The following is a 6,972-nucleotide window of genomic DNA, read 5'->3' on the forward strand; positions in this document are numbered from 1 at the left end:
TTTTAAAAATGTAAAACCTCAAATACACTAAAAACCTTAAAATAAATGTTTCCTAACAAATAGAAAAAATAAAAAATACTTAAATAACACTAAGATAAGTGCAACTTAGCAAACAAATACCTCTAAAATAATAGTAAAATTAATAATAAAATAAGAGTTGTACAATATCCAAACAATAATAACAAAATAATAGCAATATAATAGCAAAATATAGCAAAACAATGAAAAACAGTAAAAAAAAAGCAATAGTTTCTTTTTGCAACTTCGGGCCAAGTTGGGCAAAAAAGCTTACCCTAGGTCTGGCCCATTCAAAATCGAGTCTTATTCTTTGTTCAAGCCCATTTTTCGAGTTTATATTTTTGTCCAAACCCTCCCACTTTTCAGACGAGTCTTTAGGCCGGGCCACATAGACAAGTCTACCTAACTATAGTGACCTAAATCTCATTACAAATATTGAATTGAATAACTAACTCAACGTGATTCAACTCTAATTACCTAAATCTCATTACAAGTACAAAAATAGAATAATTAACTCAACTCTAATTGACTAACTAATTAATAAAAATAAATCTCAAGAAAAAAAAACAATATATTTATATAATATGAGACTTGATTTTAAAATTTCAAAATTTATAAATCATAAACTTTTCCATTATACCATTATGCCCCCCCAAAAAAAAATTTCCCCATTCAACCAAAAGCCTAAATACCATGCGTTGTTTGACTTAGGCTTAGCCAATCATTTTGGTGACATTAATAAGGTAGGCATTTCTTAGTGGGTTCTATCCTCAAAACGTTAAACATGAAACCATTAGTAGCAGTGAAACATTTTTGTGTTGTCTTTTTATTAGTAAAGATTCTATTTGCACATATTACTCCCACTTTAATAATTATATTATTATCTTTTTCCAAAAAATATTATTAGTTCGGTTGGTTATGATATCGACATTGTTGTCAGTGTAAGAAGACTGGGTTTGAGTGTGTTAAAGCGCATTTATCCTCCTATTTAAAGGTTGTGATAGATTATGGATAGTTCTAAGCATTGTATCAATTAGAGGTGATCATAGGTTGGGTTGCACCAGAATTTTAGGTCTATTTTTTTACCCAAGTCCAGCCCGAATAAAAATATTAAAATCTCGACTCGGCTTGCCTGTAATAACCATATATATTATATTAAATTAAAAACTACCAAACGATGATAATGATTGGATTATAATTTTTAAATTAAAAAAATTAAAGGATTAAATTTTTAACTTTTAAAATATAAGGACCAAATCCCAATTTCTATACAAGTACATAGACTAACAAAATATTTTAACCATATATATTATATTAAACATAGTAGTCAGATCATTATGGACCAAGAGCAGAATGGAAAATTAATGGAAATTAAAGGAGATGTAAAATCATTTAGACCGATAGAAATTAGTTAAAAATAGTTTCAACTAGATTTAAGGTAATTTATATTTATTTATTTGATTTTGTTATTATAATTTATACAAAAAAATGTTTACATTATTATTTATTTATTTTTAGAATTTAAAAAAAAACTATAATGATTAAACCCAAAAACTAGTAATTTAATCAATTCAATTATTGATTCAATTTTTACAACATTAATATTAAGAGGGGTGTAGCTAAGGGGGCTGGCAAGGGTCTCGCCCCCCTAAAATTTTTAAAATTTTAAATTAATAAAGGTAAAATTACACTTTGACCACCTAAAAATGATAAAAAATTGATTTAGTCTTTTAAAAATTATAAATATATAAGCTATTAAAATGATGAAATTGTATTTTTATTATCATAAAAATTATAATTTAATTTCGAACCCTTCGACCCTGAATATTAAACTACTCTTTTAATATTGCATGATTGTCTTTTTGGTCATCTTAGTTGTAAGGTTTTCCAACATGGAATATATTTACATATTAAAGATGTTAAAGTCTAGAGTTACTTAATAGGCCAAGTGCCAGTTCAATACCATAAAGTATATTATATGCTAAGTATCTTCCTTTCTATATATATAGTTACTTATAAATGGCAAAAAGAATAACAAAGCAAACTGGAAAAAAAACAATGCCAGATGGATCCTATATATATATATATATATTAATGCCAAATGGAAAAAAAACTGATTGAGAATAAATATTAAAAAATTATAAAAAAACAAATTAAAATCAAATATGATTTTGGTTTTATTGGTAAAGTTAAAATAGCAAGAATTATGATATTTTAGGTTCAAATCTCATTGTGTTTGTAATTTTCTAAATTCGATATAACAAATATAAAAAAAACTTTTAAAATGATATTTGTTTCTTTGTAAAAATAATGAGTTTTTTTGGTAATTTCACAACTGAGTCAAAATTCGATTGATGGATGATATCAACTTTAAAAAAAAAACATTTGGTAGACATGTAAAATAATAGCATTGTAACGAATCTGAATTTTATAATTGATTTTTAAATCCAAAAAGTTAAAGATAAAAAGTAAGAGGATTAAATTTCAAATATATAAAAACTACAGGGAGTTTGAGCACAATTTAACATATTTCCTTAATAAAGTGCACACCTCACAAACTAAAGTTGAAAAAAAAAAGATAGGCTACCAATATTTGACTATAAAATTAATATTACCTTTCCGTAATGCTATCTCACTGAAGACTTTTTTTCTTAATATTAAAAAGATAGGTTTAAATGCACAAATCACTGACTTGAGATGGTACTAAAAATATTTTTTTAATAAAATTTAGGTTTATTTTGGAATTATTATATATATATATTTATAAATTATTTATCCATCCCGTGAGTGTACAATACAAAATGTTCTCTTTTTTACTAACATTTTATTTAAAATAAGATGAGTGGAGCAATATTTATGAATTGGGTTGGGTTAGGGTTATGATTTAATATACGTATTTTTTTAAAATTTTAAGTTCGAATTTAAGCTTAACTCAATTTGATTCGTTTAAATAATAAATTTAAATAAAAATATATTTTAAGATTATTTAATTGAAATTCGAGTCGAAAAGAACTAAATTGAGGTCAAAAAATACTTTTCTAAGCGTAACTCAAAGTGAGCGGACTAATTGGATCAGGTTAACTGGGTCCAAGTGTTACGGGGCTAGATCTTTCGTCTCGCGATCCGTGCAGCCTTAGGCAACCCGTTCGCTCCAAACTTGCCTAAGTCAGCCTTTACACCTAAAAGTGATGATTCCTTTAGAATTCCTCTCAGGCACCAATTTGTATAGAGAAAGCGATTGTGCCAAAAGAAGCTACAAACGAACAATAGAAAGCCAAAAAAATAATGCACACAAACACAAAATGTTTGAGTAAATGCTGAAAGATTTCTATTACTTTTAAGAATTCAACATACAATGGATGAGATACAAATGAGGAGGAGGCTCTCTATTTATAGTTGAACTCCCCCAAAATCGACTATCAAGATCAAATTACATCGACGGACGAGATTAGCCTATCCCTTAATTTTAGGGATTTACAAGATTACATCATATCAAATCAAATTTACAAGATATGATTCCCCTACTTACTAAAAATAGCCTAAGTTGCCATATCTTCATTACCGGGCCAACTAGGCTTCAATCTGACAGACTTCTCCAATAGTTCTTTGAATTGAGCCAGTTCTCGTAGGTTAAATGTTCCCCATCTAATTGATAGACCTCCATGGGGAGCATCTTGTGCCATGGTCACGGGATTTGTACTTTGGTATGTGACATTCTCCCCCACCCATTCTCGCAACGCCCTCGTTGCGACTTCTAAATGACACAAACTTGATTCACCTTGGAACTTTCTCGTTGCCTTGTCTTTTTCCCGACTTGTCTTGCGATTAAGTTGTCCCTTCCTTTGGAACCTTTGCCTCGGCTTCCGTCGCCTCTTAACTTGAACCGTTGCACTCGTTGGTACATTTCGTTGGCAAGAAGTCTTCGCTCTAACTTGCCCCAATTTTGACTTGTTCCCATTGGAATCCTCTGGATTCTCACATCTTAGCTTCGTACTACCTACAGTCCCTCGGTCTCCATGCTTAAGAACTTTTAAAGGGCTCTTACGACCTTGCCAAGCCAACAAGTCAGAATTCAAATCACTATTAGAGTGTTTGCAATGTACCTTATTCGCAACATTTACTCGTTTCGACTACTTTTGCATCGCTTTTTTCCCCTCAAAGTCCGATACACAATCCACCTTCCCCAAAGGTGAAGGCTCCACAGTCGACCTCACAGGTCTCATATCAGTCTCATGCTCCACTAACTTTTTCGAAAGGGCTTTTGTAGCATTCTGTTCTATCGAGTTAATGTTTCTCCCATACGAAACATCTTCGACTAGTTGAAATGACGACAACACGTTGGTCCCAACCTTCATATCCCGATGTACTGGCACAATAATCTGATAATAGACCAGTGACAATATGAATTTGATCGACCCATGGAAATAGAATTGTCTGAATCATGTCAAGGAAGTTTAAGCCAAGTACATAACCGTAATCATCTAATTGGATTACCTCAAAGTCTTCCTCGCCCTTCTATTAACCGATTTGTAGCTCCACATTATGAACTACTCTCACAGTTGGGGCCTCCTCGGAATTTACTGTCTTGATATTCTTATTCAATTTCTTAATCGACAGACCAAACTTCTTTGCAGCTTTTTCTGATATGAACAAGTTTAATGCTCTCGTATCAATAAGAGCACTCTGCTTCTGACCCGCAATGTTGATATCCATAAACATCAACCCTTCTTCACCATTCCTTTTCTTAGGAATGAGCATCATTGAATTGACCCTCGGTGTCTTTCCCTCAATAGGCTTCGTCTCTTCCTTCGGCTCATCTTTCTTTTTAATAGCCGAAATCATCAATTTCTTTAGATATTTTTGTGCCATGTGTGGTCCTTGACAAATGAAGCATTTTATCCTTTTTCCCTTATCCCTTGGGTTGTTGGATGCATCTCGTGGTTTCTCATTACCACTTGTGCTATCGGTACTGTTGCCATCATCGCTATGTCCCTCTTCATCTTCCTCATGGTTTTTCTCACCATTGCCCTTTTCATTGGGCTTAGACGACTCGAACCTGTCTTTTGTTGGACCAAGCTTAACAAAGAACTCTGCTTCGGCCATGGCTACAGTAAGTTCGGTGATCCATTGCCTATGCAACTCGTGCTTTACCCACGGCTTTAACCCATCCTCGAACCAATAGAACGCTTCTTTCTCGCTCAAGTCGGAGATTTGAAGCATCAACTCGCTAAATACCGGAACATACTCCCGAATAGTGCCTTGTTGTTTGAGATGACGTAACTTAGCCCGAGCCTCATTCTCGGTATACTATGGGTAAAACTACTTCTTCAACTCTATTTGGACCTCCTCCCAAGTCCCAATTGTGTTCCCACCACGTTTCTCATCCGTGGACCTACGATGCCACCATAAGAGAGCCACATCAGTAAAATAGATTGAAGCAGAGTTAACCTTAATGGCATCATCCTCGATGCCCATTGCTCAGAAGTATTGCTCCGTTTCCTACAAGAAGTTGTCCACATCCCTTGCAGACCTTGCACCTTTGAACTTCTCCGATTTGAGAAGTGAGAACATTCATTGCTTGTTGCTTCGGCCTTGAAGACAACATCCCATTACTTAAAGCAGCTTTGCAAATTATGAGCTCCCCCTTAAGCTATTCAATTTCCTTCTTCATGGCTAACACCATATCCTCGAGATTCTCATCTCTCTCTGCCAGCTTTTCCATAGTGGAATTGACTAATTCATTAATCTTTTCCACATTGGCACCGAGAGAATCCAACACAAAATCTCTGAGTTGCTCTTCCATTGAGTCAAACCCATTTGTGTGTCCCTCGACCAACTCAAGTGACTTATTCATGTTCCTTACGGACTCCTCGAGATTAACCCACTCGATTTCCAAAGTTGTCAGCATGTTTCTCGAGCGACTTACTTTTCTGGCCCTCCCACGGGTCTGCATTGGCTCATTCTGATCAACAAATTCTTTCGACATCCCAACAGTGCCTTCGAACCAATAGCTCGGATACCACTTGTCATGGGGTTAGATCTTTCGTCTTGCAATCCGTGTGACCTTAGGCTGTTCGTTTACTCCAAACTCGCCTAAGTCAGCCTTTACACCTAAAAGTAAGGATTCCTTTAGAATTCCTTTAAGACACGAGTTTGTATAGCGGAAGCGATTGTGCCAAAAGAAGCTACAAATGAACAAAAAAGAAAGTCAGAGAAAGAATGCATACAAAGTGTTTGAGTAAATGCTCAAAGAATTCTATTACTTTTAAGAATTCAACATACAATGGATGAGATACAAATGAGGGGGAGGCTCTCTATTTATAGTTGAACTCTCCCAAAATTGACGGTCAAGATTAAATTACATCGACGGACGAGATTAGCCTATCCCTTGATTTTAGGGATTTACAAGATTACATAATATCAAATCAAATCTACAAGATATGATTCCCCTACTTACTAAAAATAGCCTAAGTTGCCATATCTTCATTACCGGGCCAACTAGGCTTCAATCTGACAGACTTCTCCAATAGTTCTTTGAATTGAGCCAGTTCTCGTAGGTTAAATGTTCCCCATCTAATCGATAGACCTCCATGGGACGCATCTTGTGCCATAGTCACGGGCTTTGCACTTTAGCCCTGCAGTTTGGCCCGTGACACAAGCACAATCTAAATAAAATGAAGGAAAGCATTAGCGTGTTTAGCGTGGATCATAAAAGCTAATTTTCCAGTTGTTGGGTCAACACAATCAATACTTTATTTGCCTTTTTATTTAGATGAGATTGAGTATAATAAATAATTTTACTTATAAACAAATGGAATAATTACTGAAATTTTAAATATTTTACTTTTTAGGTGAAACTAGATTTAAAAAAAAATAAAAAATAATATTTAGTCTTTAAAATTGATGAAAAATTTCAATTTAGTACCTAGTTTTTATCCTGCATATGTTAGTCTT

This window comes from Gossypium hirsutum, chromosome D08 (assembly GCF_007990345.1).
Source record: "Gossypium hirsutum isolate 1008001.06 chromosome D08, Gossypium_hirsutum_v2.1, whole genome shotgun sequence".
Taxonomy (NCBI): Eukaryota; Viridiplantae; Streptophyta; class Magnoliopsida; order Malvales; family Malvaceae; genus Gossypium; species Gossypium hirsutum.